Source organism: Taudactylus pleione, unplaced genomic scaffold (genome assembly GCF_031769625.1).
Source record: "Taudactylus pleione unplaced genomic scaffold, aTauple2 ptg000039l, whole genome shotgun sequence".
NCBI lineage: Eukaryota > Metazoa > Chordata > Amphibia > Anura > Myobatrachidae > Taudactylus > Taudactylus pleione.
The window spans coordinates 3302681-3317995 of record NW_028284441.1 but is presented as its reverse complement, the minus strand read 5'-3'; the positions used below and the strand labels follow the sequence as shown (position 1 = coordinate 3317995).

Below are 15315 nucleotides of genomic sequence, written 5' to 3'. Positions count from 1 at the left end.
GTGCCACATCCACTACACAACTACGTACAGCCCAGGCAGGCTTTCTATCTATACTCAGTCTCCTGCTATTTATTTTCTTTATATTGGTAGTTGCAATCAGAGAGGGCACACCAGCCCACATAATCACCCCCCATATAATAGGTTGGGATATCGTGTAATAAGAGGAAATTGAACAAAAATAGACACATTCATTAGCATATATAAAAAGTTCTACTTGGTGCTTTCAATGGAAACCATTTTTGCTTATTCAGCTAATTTTCTATTCTGTTGCTGTGGACATCATGTACTGCACACATGGAAAAGATAGACTGAGGTCTACTCCCGGCTTGAGCTGTTGAGAATATTTTTAAGCTTTTCAGAACACACATTCTGACGTTAGAGTAGAAATAGTAACTTTTGTGCATAACTTGTAATTATTTTTTTCTGGTCCGTAAATTATCGTTTTCCCCATGTGTGCATCACTGTCCTCTTTGTTGTAAAGCAGAAACTTAGTAGGTAACCAGCTATGCTAAATATATATTGTTGGCTGCCCATAGAGATTTCAGTCAAATATTAAGTTTGTATGTGCACATAAAGCCGCTTGCAGTTCATGAAGTGGCGATTTACCCATACACATATTGGTCTCGTAAATTTATATTATTAGCATAAGTAAAGGTAAGTCCTCCCTGCCCCCCTCTTCTATTCTCCTGGGGGAGAGCACTCCGCTAATACAGGGCTCGACAAAACCCGGGGGCCAGGTCACCATGGCTACCAGATTTTGCTGCCTGGCTACTAGATTTTGCAGTGAGGTAGGAAGCAGATCCTCATCAGCTCCGGCAGAGATTCGTTCCTATAGTATTGCAGTGTTCATATCGTGCACAGGAGTGCGTGTGCTGAGTGTCGCCTGCGGTGACTGCTGTGCCTCTGTCCGTCCTGCACTGACGACTCCTCTCCATCCAGGACTGCTCTGATCCCTGCTGTCTGTCCCAGTCTACTCTGATCCTCATGTATATCCCGGCTGTCTACTGTCTCCTATCTCCGGCTGCATAGAGCTCTATATCGGTAGTAGGGTCTATGCGTGGCCAGGGATTGCGGAGTGGCTTCAAAGGGATAGTGGTGTGACCACGAGGGGAGGGGGGTTTTGTTGTACTTTATGGCACCATTATTTGATGTGAAATGTGGTCCTCTATTACTGTAGGGTGGGGGTGGAGCAGGGGAGCTGTGCATAGCAGTGTGTTGGCCTCCATTTAACTGTATCCATTCAAGTGTGACCATTTTGTGGACTAGTATAGTGTGTATAACAGTTGCATAACACACAGAACTGTGCTCCTCACTTACTCCTGTAATTTTTTGGGGGGATGGTGGTCTGGCTCCTACACTTTCATCCTGGCTCCTAGATTTTAGAATAATTTGTCAAGCCCTGCGCTAATAACTTGACTCTGAAGTCACACTGTCGGCATATGATATCCATAAAACGTGCCCAGCTGTACAGATAGAGCATGTTGTATTAAGTCTCTCTCAGTTGAACAAGGTCAAGTAGGAGCTGCTTCTTTTGCCTGAAGCACTAGTAATTTGCAAATAAAAAACTGTATATAACCTGCTGACAGGTGGTTTGTTAGTGCTAGTATTCTGTGTCTCTGCCATGTTGCCTAACCATCCATACTGGAGGAGGATCGTGTGTCAAGAATGTTCGGTTCTACGCCCAAAGTGCTTTAGCTGGTTTCCATGCTCTTAGCATCACATAACACTATGCTTTTCATACCTGGAAGTCAGCATTTTCTCACCCTTGTGACCTTTTTATTTCTACATACAGGTTGAGTCTCCCATATAAAATATTTCTGAATATTTGGATATGGAAGACTTATCCTGTATTCAGTTGTACAATTCTCAGAATTCCAATTTTGGAACCACATATGTTTTTATTGTAACCATAAAGTAGAACCACTTCTTTCAAAAGTCCCAAGTCATGTTACCAATCACATGCGACTTAGTCAATAGAGGCAGACATTTTTAAGGTTGAAGAGATAGCAATGACAATATTAGCCTATCAATTCAGTTGGGTCCAACTGTATCACAAAGTTAAGTAACATTATTGAGGCTCTGCATACTTATGAATATTAGTTCTGTAAACAGTGTGCATGAATGGATCCATAGTAACATGTATATTGCCCAGTGATCACTAATGTAAAAATATCTTTTGTTACAAACTTTTATTTGTGAATGTTGTTAGCAGAGCTTGACAACACGTGGTCTTCATGTGTTGGCGTGGAGCTTTCAAATGGCCACCCGCATTCATCGTACCTGTCTAGTGTAATTTTGATTGTGTGGTTTTATAAGTTTTAGGGGGTTATTTGTCAAAGTTGGGAGAGAGATAAAGTACTAACCAATCAGCTTTCAATTTGCATTTTGCAGGCTGTGTTTATAAAATGATAGGAGCTGTTTGGTTGGTAAATTTATTTTTTACAATTTTAATACTCCACGCTTTGATAAATACCCCTTATATCTGCAAAAGGTCACTTCTGAGTGGCTATTGACTCATCCTGAGTATACAGAGCTCTGAGTTGAAAAACTGGATCATACTTTCCCAAAACGGATTATGCACAGTATGGTCATCTATATGTTACATAGCTGCATGTATGTCTGATGTGGAACCAAATACACGTGGTTAGATGGCAGATCCACCCAGATCATATTACACACAACTAAACGACGACAACACGCATCCTGTGATAGTAGTCAATGACAGTGACCACCTTTTTTTTTTTCAAGGTTCCAATCAAAATTTAAATGTTCCTGAGGATTTTGATCGTAAATGCCAGTGTTTTCTATCTGCGCAGGCTGCAATTTGCATCTATTAAGTTCTTTATACAGATAAATTGGTTTGACATAAGTGAGAGCGTTAAAAGCAATTCAGGTTTATTATTTCCGTGATGGAAGTATGCTGGTACCATATAGAAGAATTAGCATTTGCTGGCTTTCGTTATACGATCTGGTGATAACAGATGCTCATGTTGGTCTCTGGGAACAGACATCTAGATTATAATGATCAGTCGCTCGTCTCCTAGATGCTGTCCGAGGACAAAACGCAATAACATCCATATGCTGATACAGCGGTGAAAGACTATCCGCATATTATTGTTAAACATGTTCTGTAATTGATATCACCTTGAGACATTAGACCCAGTGAGTGATTGTGTATGTAGGCAGACTATATGGCTCATTACACAGATCACAATGCTGCAGATTGTCACTACAACCAGCTCTCTTCCTGGCACCGCCATGCTCTCCATGCTCTTTATACCTTTCAGAGCTATTTTTTACATCTGAATGTCATCTGACGTCCTTAGGATCATCATACTGTACAGTATAGTTCTTAAACCTCTGCTCATGGGGACCATAGCTGTGTACTGCTTGAATCTAATCGCGGGGCAGCAAGGTGCTCTTTTTAGGGCACAGCACAGTAAATCACTAAAGGGTATAGTATAAGGATTTAAAACAATCAGAGACACAGCTATTAACACATAGTAAGGAGAGGAGCAGCTGTACAGAAGGACTGGGAGAACCATTTTGAAATCTTTTTGCCAATTATGTTTTTAGATTTACTCTTGAATTTCTGGCCTCAAAATTCTGTATAACCCGGCAGAGAGTACCTTTTACCTTACTCTAGAAAACATTAACTTTGCCTAAAGCAGCAAAGGGCTTTTTGACTGCATGATTTCATAGCTACAGATGAGATTTATTACCATTATCTGCACAGTAATTTGCCATGTTCCAGATCATTTCAGGACTGTAAATAATGGCAGCTTTACCAGACATAATTGCAGATTAGCTAAACATCAAATGTGATGGTTCCTGAGGGTGATTTATGGGGCTAAATGAAATGTGGTGGTTCTTTTTGTATGACGGAAATGGATGTAAAGTACCCTAAACGGCTACCTCCCTGCATCTCTCAGGCCCCCCTCACATACCAATACAACAATCTGCAAAATGCGCACTAAAACAATCCCCCCCCCCCCCCCCTCCCCAAATCCCAGGTGGTTTGCAGTCTAACTGTACAGGTTAATGTAGAGATGCTGCAGATTTCTCCATCATTTATCAAATGATGCTGCATGATATGGTATAATAGGTTCTAAGCTGGTTTAGTAATTCGTAGCAAGGCAAGCGGTGTTCTTCCTAACACAGTGTTAATGCAATGTGTATGCTTGATGGAAGTGGGTGGCATTTATGAATAATTTAACTGATGCACACTCACAACTAATGAACAGTTTATTTTTATTGCAGAATGGGTCTGTAGAAACATAATGACGTAATAGATTGAGATCATAATATATTTATATTTAGATATGGGTGTGTTTGCTGAGAAAGTGCTTGGGTGACAACGATATTTGTTATTTCCTCAATTTAATATGGCTCTTGTCATTGTGTAAAAATAGTGTGAGGTTATAAGGGTAATGCCTATATAACTAGCTACATGGATCTCCCCTGTCTTTCCCGATACCAAATGATAGGTTACGAAGTGAACAAGGCGAATGGGGGGAGGGGCGCACACACACCCTTTTATGCATAAACTCGCACAGCCTACAAGAATAGCGACAATATCATAAGTTTTACCCATGTTGTAGGGACTGAGCTCCTGTCCCTACGTGTGTACAGCAGGCTAAACCTGTCCTTAAGGTCCTTACACCCCCTTATTTCATCACATAGTGAGAAAATAAAGATAGTGCTATTGATTCCTGTATTGCTTTTTAAAGGAATTCATCAGGATGTATGCTAGAAAAAAACTGCATGCTGGTTCAAAATCCCATATGTAATCTGTGCCCTTGTGGTAATTGTCAACTCTAACCTTAATTCTCCTTTAAATTGCACTTGTTGCCTATGCACAGTCAAGGCAGCCATATTAAGGGCTAGGTATGTGTCATTTGCCAAAGCAACATCACAGCCTAGTTCCTAATCTGTTCTCTCATAAAGAAGTTGTAGGTGTACTTTAAAGCCAGCTAGTTTGATACAGTTTTTGAACAATTGATACTGCTTTAGTGGGGGCGATACCTTCGTTGAAACCTCTCTCTCATAGATGTGTGCCCAGGTGACTTGTAGACAGGATTTCCTGTGCAAAAATCCAAAAATAACTTGAAAGGTAACACACCCTAATGTAAGGGCTCACACTCCTATTAGTTTATATATATATGTTTGACATGTATTTATTTTAATCTCCTTTATCAGGGTGTGCTGAAAAGTACCTTTTTATAGTTAGAGGTTGTCTTGTTCCTGACCATAGCCAGTGTTGAGGATCGACATCCTAGACAAGTTTGTATAAATACACCACTGCACAGTTACGCTGGTGATAAATCCGCTCGGAGGCGTGCCGTGCCGTGCCGTGGCTCAGCGGAATCCAACCTGGACAGAAGATCCCTGTGCTTCTCCTAATTGGAGAAAGAGCTTGATCTTGGGTTAGATAATAAATGGTGAATCCAATTACTATGAAATCAAATTGTAAAATTGTTAGTTAGAACGATATGTTATGAATTGATCTAATAGTTCCGTTGGACTTGTTTTAGCTATTGAATTGATATTATCTACTCTAAATTATATGCATCCTTGATTAAACCGAAATGATTACTTAATTAGTGAAATCCTCTTGATGCTGTGAACCATTAATGCTGACTTAACCACCTAACTGGCTAATATTTTGTCCAGAAACCGCTCAAATTGTCAGGTTTTTCTTATGATGGAATTAGGTCAGGGACATCTATTTAAAACTAATTCCACACAGTTTTATAAAAAGAAAATCCTAAAATAAAATGTAAAATGTTATTTTTTTTTTTTTTTCGATTTATCAGACAATCGATAAGCATTGATTGGTGCAAGTGCTGGGTGCCGGGGCTCTGCTATATTACCCTGGCGGCTGCTCCTCTCTGCAGCTACCAGGTATTCACATTGACTGGGGGCGGCACTAGTCTGACTAACCCAGCAACTGGTCCTCTGCAGCCGTCGGGTCTATACACCTGGGCAGTGCTGGATTGACCGATGGCTGCACCTCTCTGCAGCCGCCGGATTGCACACCCTGGCGGAGGAGGATTCGAAGGTGCAGGGTTTTAATGCAGATTATCTTTCGGCAGCCACCTACTAGGCGTTTGACTGTTGGCATAAGATGCATCCATGTCAGGGAAACTCCAGCCTGGTGTGGTCAGCAACCACGCCAGGCAGGTGATTAAAGAGAAAAAATACATTGATTCAATTGTGGTGCGCGCCCCCTGCTGGGCGTCTATGCGAATTGGTGTCCGTCGGAGCAATTCAGTTGTTGCTCCGTTCGGATGCCTAGCTGTGTGGGGGGACACATTCATTCTCGCAGCCTGCTGAGATGCGAGAAGAAATGCGGCTAAACCCGGTGCTTGTGGGCGTGGTAAATACTAATGGGCGGAGAAACATTTGAATTGCTCCATTGGGCGCCTATTTGGATAGACGCCCAGCAGGGTGCACGTGCCCCAATTGAATCGTACCCAAAGTGACATAATGGGGGCGATTCAATTCATTGCAATGCTAAATAGCCCCGGGAAGGAGATCCAGGAGCTATTCAATTGACCGCGCTGTTTAGTCTGACTAGAGGATTTCTGCTTATAGGATACCTGAGGTGCGGGCAGAAATGCTCTTTTCTGGCTTAGCGTGGCATCGCGGCCGGCATTTTAGTAGGAGGAAGCCGGTTGGTGCGACTAAACAGCCAGCTTAAGGTGCGCTAACCGGCATTCTCCGACTTAAGTGGTTCTAGTCAGACATAAACAGCGCGGTCAATTGAATAGCTCCAGGAACTCCTTCCCGGGGCTATTCAGCATCGCGCTGGATTGAATTTGCCCACAATGACTTGCTTGCCAGTTTTGCCAGCTTTTATTATGTGCACCTGTTGTATATTCTAATCTGCAATGGGACATCACTGGACTGGTTTATTGAAAGAAATGTAAGATTACATGTACACTTGGCAAAAGTATTTATCTTCCTTTATATGAATGCTTTTCTTGTCAACCTGGTTCTTCTTGGACCTTGTAGAAGTGTAACGTCACTCTCTGGGCGCAATTCAATTGTTTTAGCGCGCCCGATCTCCCGTCTATGTTGACGGGAGATCACGCAGCATTATTCACTTGCTGCCAATATTCGCGTCGATCGCGCCCAAAGAAATCTGGTTTAGACGCGTAAAATGGCTACACCCGACCAAAGAGCTGTGTCGGCACCTGTTCGCGCCTGACAGGAGCAGCAGTTGAATTGCTCCGTCGGGCGCGAGGAAGGGCCAAAACAATTCAATTGCGTCCATAATATGGGGATAATGTGTGTTATTTTAAATGTGCGCAGAGCAATGCAAAACATAAATGTACAATGTCTTCTGACTTGTTAAAGTCAAACAAATTTTTTTTTTTGTTTTATTTATAGATGTACATTGTTTTGCAGCAGTGCATCCATTTGTAGCAGCTAAAGAAATACATATTTATAACATTTAAAGCTGCTTAAAGAAATAAATGAAACCAGTACACCCTTCTACTCCAGGGGCAGCATCCTGTTTTTACTTTTTGAGACTGTTTCATTCTTGAGACTTTGCAGGTTTATTTGTCAAGAGAGAGGTCAAAAAGTGAGTAGAAAATCTGATGTTATCAACATGTAGTTATGGTTTCATTGGGGGGGATTCAATTGTTTGCGTCAGCGCCTGCTACTAATGGGCGCCCAACGGAGCAATTCAATTGTTGTTAGATTCGGGTGCGAATGCCGCTGCCGCACAGTTTTCTGCTTGCACCCTCCTGAGGTGGTGAGCAGAAATCGTCTAAAAATCCTGGTTTTGCAGTTTGGGTACGCTAGCCAGGACTTTAGACGGGTATAACTGCTTTAAGTGGCTAAACACTATCTATTTGAGTGTGACATGTGCGATAAGGCATGAGCGCCCAAAACCATTGAATTGCCCCCACTATTTAGTTTCTTTCTACCTCAAGGCTTAGTGAGAGGGGTTGAAGATGGGGGTTGTGTCCGGTGTCCAGGCCCTCTACAAGAAACCGTCTGGGTGAGCGACTTGCATTAATGTTTCAATCCTGACATGTATAATGACTCCCTTTAAGTTAAAAATGAAGAAGCCTTCCCTTACACTGACATTGGTTAGCTTGTGATTATCTCATGGGGATTTAAGCTTTGCCACTGAATATGGGCCACAAATGGCCATGAGAGAAAGTAGCTTCTGGCTTGGTCATGTTTGTCTGCATTCACCTTTTGGCTAATTTGGTATTAATTTTCTGGTTTCACCGGTCCACTGGTTCTGAACACTGTGGGTGATGGGGCAGTATAGGGTAATTTATTTTATTTGGAGTTGTTACCCCAAGTTACATGGTCATCCTTGCAAACTCTGGGCCTGATTCAGAGCCGGACACTCTGACCAGAGCGCTCGCTCTGAATCAGGGCCCTCCTACCTAAACTTGGAGTGGCCTCCTGGCCGCTCGCATAGCTGTGGGTCACCCACAGCTTATGCGAGCGGCCAAAAAGATGGTCGCTATGGTCAAGACCATCGCGACCATCGGGCTTGCGACGAGACCCTGCGGTAGGGTCTCGCTGCCGCAAGCCCAGGAGTGCTTTTGGCTCTATCAGAGCCAAAAGCGCTCCCACTGACATCACTAGTGATATCAGTGGGGCCGGACCCAGACGGTAGGCGTTCCCATGGGAACGCCTCCGTCTGGGCAGCAACGCCCCCGGCAGTCGCTATGCGGGTCTCGCGCATGTGCACGACGGAGCTCCCTCTGTCGTGCGCATGCGCACTAGGGCACCATCGGCCCGCTTGCGAACGCTCAGCGCTCGCGAGCGGGTCTGAATTAGGCCCTCTGGTCAATGTTCTATGTCCAGTGATCCTGCTGTGTGTCACAAATTGCGAAGTGAAGTATTCGAGCCATGTGACAGCCGGCCCTGGAGGTAAATGCAGCAGATCAGCAACAGACTGAGTTAGTAAAAAGTGACCAAGGAAAACACCTCAAAATCCATTAAGGGAACATAAAGCATTTGTGAGAATTGAGACAATGGGCTCGATTCAATTCAACGCAAATTGAATAGCGCCAGGAAGGAGCTCCTGAATCTATTCAATTCAGTGCGTTGTTTTGTTGGAAAATGTCGATTCTCGCGCCTTAAACATGGTGTTTTAGTCACGAGAACCGCCATTCTCCGACTAATCTGTCCGGAGCTATGCTGTTTCCGCTGCACTAAGGGCAGAAAATAGTATCGCGCCTGTAGGTTTTGTCAGATTTCTGCTCACACCCCAGGAGGGATGCGAGAAGAAATCCTTATTCGGGCTTAAGAGCGCGCTGAATTGAATAGCTCTAGGAGCTCCTTCCCGGCGCTGTTCAATTCGCGTTGAATTGAATAGAGTCCAATGACTGAAGTGTCTGTATTTTCCTACTCCAGATTCCATTTGTAGCAGTGCATTTGGCCCCGTGTTCAGTCTGATTACAGTGGTGACAAATACCTTACTGCTTATTCTGAGTGTTATCTTGGAGTAGTTCCCTGACTGCAGCTGTGTGATAGTGTGAGGGGGTGAGAGGGGTGTTTAGGGATTGTAGAGCCAACAAGGCAGAGTGTTTATCAATTCCTGCCCAAGTGGCACATTTAATACCAGCCAGCTGAAAGACCTCTTTTCCGGGTGGTGACCTACCGCAAATTTAGGGCTTATACCTGAAAGACTTCCATATATGATAACGGCAGTAGTGGTAAAATTCAGCTACTTGCTCCTTCTGTGTTTTACATTTAGCTAAGTTAGCCTCGGCTGAGAGCCACTAAGGATGGCCCCGAGTTCCTGTTGTTGATGTGGTTTCTGATAATGTAGCTGTAAGGAAGCACTTGGCAAAGCCAGTAGAATACGTGGTGGTATAGGTAGAACTATTAGCAGCAGGAAAAGGGATTTTAAATAGTCTCTGATAAGGCCATGTTGAAAGGTTCAAATATAATAATAGTTTAGGAAGCCAGTGTTTAAAAAAAAAAAAAAAGCGGATTTCACTTTTTGATTTTGCTATAATTTTTATAAAAAAAGAAAATTTTATCAAGCAGCTTCAAGAACACATGGGAAAAACATGTGATAGAAAGGAAAATACCCAGCTAGGTGGATCTCTAAGGATTTTTTATGCATTTGCAGAGTTAAAAAATTGTGAGAGCTTTTACGTTGTGGCTTCCTACTATAGTTGAGTCACTTGCTCCAGGGGGTTAATTTCAAGGCAAATCAAAGTTTCAGTAGTATACTAGTCTCCTACTTGCCAGGGAGCATTCACAGCTGATAATTAATCTACCTGGCTGGCATTGTACCCTAATGTGTAACAGACACTGTCTTAAGCTGCATACACACGTAAAGATTTTCTGTCCAACCATCCAACTAGTTGATTGGTTGGAATGAAAATCTGGTAACGTATGGGAGTAACTGATGATCAGCAATTTGCTCCTAAATGCCAGAAAACAGATGAAAATGGTCATCAGACAAGTTTGTTAAATGTCTGATCTAAACAATTTGTTCAAACAACAGTTTTTGTCCATTTTCCGGCGTTTGGGAGCAAATCGCTGATTGTCATTTGCTTTCATACCTTACCAGATTTTCATTCCAACCAATCAACTAGTTGGATGATTGGACAGAAAATCTTTACATGTGTATGCACCTTTAGACTATTACATGGTGTAGTTGGTTAAATTGCTGCAAATCCTTTACCGGATATCATCATTTTGCAAAGATTTACATTGTGATTCAACTTTTTCTCAGCTTTTGTTTCTGAACATGCAGTTTCTATTTTGCCTTACAAGTTCCAAGCCATTACACTTTTGTATACAGCTGTTTATCCAATTCATAGGTGCCCTCAAGGGCCAAATTCTATTGCCCCAACATACATACTTTATAATAGACTATTTTGGCACACGTACAATGTCACTGTAGACCCCCTCAATTTCAAATGGGGTTACCTGATCCAGTTTCTCATCCTATCCTTTACTTTTATTGTCTGAGGATCCTGCTCCTGAGGGTCAGTCGCAAGTTGTTATTTTTGAGAAATAGGTAATTTATTGCACGGACATGTGAATCTAGAAGATTGCTGACAACAGAAGCTGATGGAATAGATTAAACAAAAAATTAAACACCCTGTTCCTCACTTGAAATAGGTCCTCTATAAAGACTTATAATCTAAAATAATGTGGCGTACAGTTGATGTTACACATACCAGGACTTGTCTAGTATAAATTAAGTCTACTCTCATTTGGTATAACTCTTCTAACAAATCCACAATCACAATTCAAGACCCCATTATTCTAAAACCGAATCATAACCTATCAACATTGCTATCATTCCTTCTAGAACAGACCGAACATTCACTGAAACATTCAACATTGCTATCCTGAAGGGACAGTATTGTATTCTATCTTCAGCTTTTAAGTGAATGGGAGGGTTTCAATTGTTTTTTGGGAGGAAACCATTTCAGTAACAGACATCATTACAGGAGGTGGGATTTATGTTCCTGACCAACAACCATTCTAGTCTTTCTAATCACGAATTTCTGATAACAGAAACTAACTATTGTGTGTTATGTGCGATGTTGGTTAGGCTCCTCCTAATTTTCCGATCTCCAGATTCAAGTCATGGCACCAAAATCTGTTGTCCCTGGAGAAGGACATTATCACTGGACCCAGAAATAACTCTTTTTTTTAAATTGAGAACAGAGCAACAAGAAGAGGCAAGTGTATGTCATCTTTTAATTTGTAGAAGCTAGAGGCAAGCCTTGTAAAGAGTCACATTGCAATATATTCACATGTTGGTGTTAAGAACGGAAATATTTCCTTTTTTAATATTTATAAAGAATAAATGGCCAAAGTACTCCCTTCCACATCAAGGATGATATCCTGTTTTTTTTTTTTCAGATTTCTTACTCCTTGTAAGAGACTTTTGCAAGCTCAGCAGTTGTCTCTTAGGCCTGTGTTCAGTTCCCAGGCATGAGCGTCATTCAGATGCGCTCATCCCTGAGAATCCAGATGTGTCCTTTTACGTCTTGGCCACATAAGCGGCAAACGTGCCCGTGAGTCATGGCATGTGAATTACCGTGCATATGCGCAGCACAGTATGCCATGCTGTGGCATTGATTGCACCATGCGTTTCATGGGATCACTGGGGCGAACGCTATGCACACGTCCCTAGCGGGCACTAATTTGTGGCATGCATACTGTGCTGCAGCGCTGGCCAAGATGGAAAAGGACACATCTGTATGGTACTGCAACATCACAGATTTCCCTGGGATGTGAGAAACATTCGGAACACCAGCACATGAGTGCTAATTAAAGTTCCCCTTAAAATAATGAGCTAAATAGCTTCAACATTTTTATATAAACACTCTTGTGTAGACAAGCGCTGCTAGTTGATTAATGTTTGTCATGCAGAACATGTAACATAATATTATAAAGTGTTGATACTGCAAAAAATCCACTGTCAATTGCTGAAACAGACCCTTTTCTTCTTCAGCAAGGTCAAGCAAGTATAGCGGTAGCAGTCCGGATAATTTACTCTGCTTTCTTTGATTAACCACCCTAACATTGCCTAGAGCAGCACTTGGTGCATAGAATAATTAGAGTCTCTTGACTAATATACACGTATTGAATCTAGAATTGCACCATACCTAAAATATTATCCTTTATTGATAAGGCGCCAACATACTATGCTATACTGTATTTTCAGTGGATCATGATATACATAACATACATGAATATGTTACCAAATGTAAAGATCTACTAATTTGCAGATTACTTCTATTGCTGCCTGCACTGCCCCTGCTAGTCCCTTCCTAGCAGTGTACAGAGCGTACATTGACAGCAGGAAAATGCACTTAGAGATCAAGGGGGATTATCAAGCCTTCTAAATAGAGAAGTTGCCTACAGCAACCAATCAGCTGCTACCAATCATTTAATAGAATGTACTTGATGATAAATACTAGATATAAGCTGGTTGGTATGGATAATTTTTCTATTTATCCGCTATTTGGAAGGTCAGATACATTCCCCCCCAAGTGTGAGAGACAAGGAGCAACACCAGTAATTTTACTTTGCTTTCTGCATAATTGGTTTTCTGAGAGAGTCTCATTCCTGCATGATAAAAATTGCCCTTACTTTGCAATGTTCACACCGTGCAATGGTTAACAAGGGCTAGAAGTCCTCATTATACTGTAGGTCGGCCTGTCTTAGTGCTGGGCTCATTCTCAATAAGCCTGGGGCTACCTCCAGCATTCTGTCTTCCGAATTTCCCTGTGATACTTCAGCTATTAGCTGGATATTAGAATGAAGTTTATTCTTATTCTGGCAAGATGTGAAATGTGATATACTGTACATTTCTATTTTATTTATAGTCAGTCATATTACTCTAGTGTTTTTCGTAATGTTCTTAGAGCTACATGGTTTGTACAAAAGGTACAGTTTGTACCAGCTCTAAATCGGTGCCATCAGTAGTACTCAGCCTATCCCCTGTACCACTGCCAACATGCCTTATATGTGTTTCTGCTATTGCTGATATTTATATTATATTATACATTCTTTATTTTGAAGCTGGTGTTTGAGTCGGTACATTTCTATTGACTCTGACTCCACAGTCCTGCTTTGTAATTACCTTTTTTTTTGGTTGACTTTTGTCTTCATTCATTAACACTACGTGCACATGGCCTAAAAAGCAGGACTAGATGGAACCAGCATATAATAAAAACTTTGTCTGATTAATGGATCGTTTACAAAAGTTTTGGAATTTGTCAAAAAGTTGATCTGTTTGTATGCATGATTATTTTTACATAAACTATTGATTCTGTACATTTGTGCTTGTGCATATGTCTGTCATTTTGTACCTGTGAATGTTTAGATTTGCACCAAGTAAATCTGGCTATACGTGTTATACTTTTGGGCAGTATATAACCAGCAAAGGTGCGTATACACTAGCAGCTAGTGGAACGACAGTACGATTACAACATTGTAATCATACAGCCGTTCCTCTTCCCCTGCAGTGCCTACACTGAACGATATGTCGTACAGTGCAGGCACCCTCCCTCATCCCTGAACATGGTCAATCTGTTATCGGCAGAGTGACCAGCATGTTCAGGCGATGATTGATGTCGGAAACGACCAGCGGAAGTCCGCATCGCTGATTGTTTCCGACATTATAGTGCATGATTTGTGAATGATTAATGAACGATAATGTTATCATTCAATCGCTCATTTTAATCTGCTAGTGAATACCTGCCTTAAGTCTCAAATCACTGGGTACATGAGCAGTCAAAATACATTCAGATAGTTATCCCTTCTTTGCTGAAAAAGCAATTGGCTGGTGACTATTAAGGGCCCGGTTCTGGGCTGGACGCAGCTCCAGCTGCAAAAGCTTCTCGCAATTATCAGCAGATTGCATGCGCTGCCAAATGCTATTGCAAACTCCGCATGTGCCGCACCATGCATGCGCACCTTGTCGGCGGCTCCGTACAAGGGCAGATTAGTGAAATGGGTGTTCCTGGGTGTCAACTGAGCGGTTACCAACACATGCAAGAGATCTGTTTTGGAGGAGTGTGATGGGAGCATTGTGTGCGTGTAGCCAGATTTCCATACTACTAATATGATGTGTTGAGGGCACGTCCACGAACATTCCCTGGAAGGGTGATAAAAACGAGTATGTGCAGCAGGTGTGGTTTTGTACAAACTGTAACTTGCTTTATCAATGTGTAAGTAACAGCAGTTGCTAGACAGGGAGGGCTTCTTTTATAGAGGTGCTTTTAGTAATACAATTTTAATATACTTTTTATTCGATTTGCCTCTAAGCATACAATACAATGTACTGGTGGCATATGGTAAAGCAGGAGACATAGGGAGAGGCGCATTAAACATTTTTTTTTTTTTTTTTGAACAAAGCGTTATCATTGTAGAACTCATGGTGGGAAGGGCACAATCAATATTTATTTTTTATTTATTTTTTAAACTATTCTTGTAAATTATAAATAATGTGCTTCTCATGCTTTTTTTAAGATGTCATAAGCAGATATATTTATATTCAGTACACTGTTACGTGTGTGTGTGTGTGTGTGTGTGTGTGTGTATATATATATATATATATATATATATATATATAATGTGTGTGTATATATATATATATATATATATATATATATATATATATATAATGTGTATATATATAATGTATATATATGATGTATGTATAGCTTATTTTTTTTTATTTTTTTTTACCTTCCTCGTAGTGTTGAGATATGTCTGTACTTAGGTTATACAATACATTTAAGCATGCTGGGATTAGATTCTCTATTCCATGTTTTTAAATTAAATCCGTTC

The 15315-nt window shown here is 41.4% G+C and overlaps 1 protein-coding gene across 1 annotated transcript in view; it reads left to right on the top strand.

The window, feature by feature from the left end:
- WDR44 (WD repeat domain 44) overlaps positions 1 to 15315 on the top strand; it is a 93454-nt gene that overhangs the window by 16773 nt on the left and 61366 nt on the right. The window lies entirely within an intron of this gene.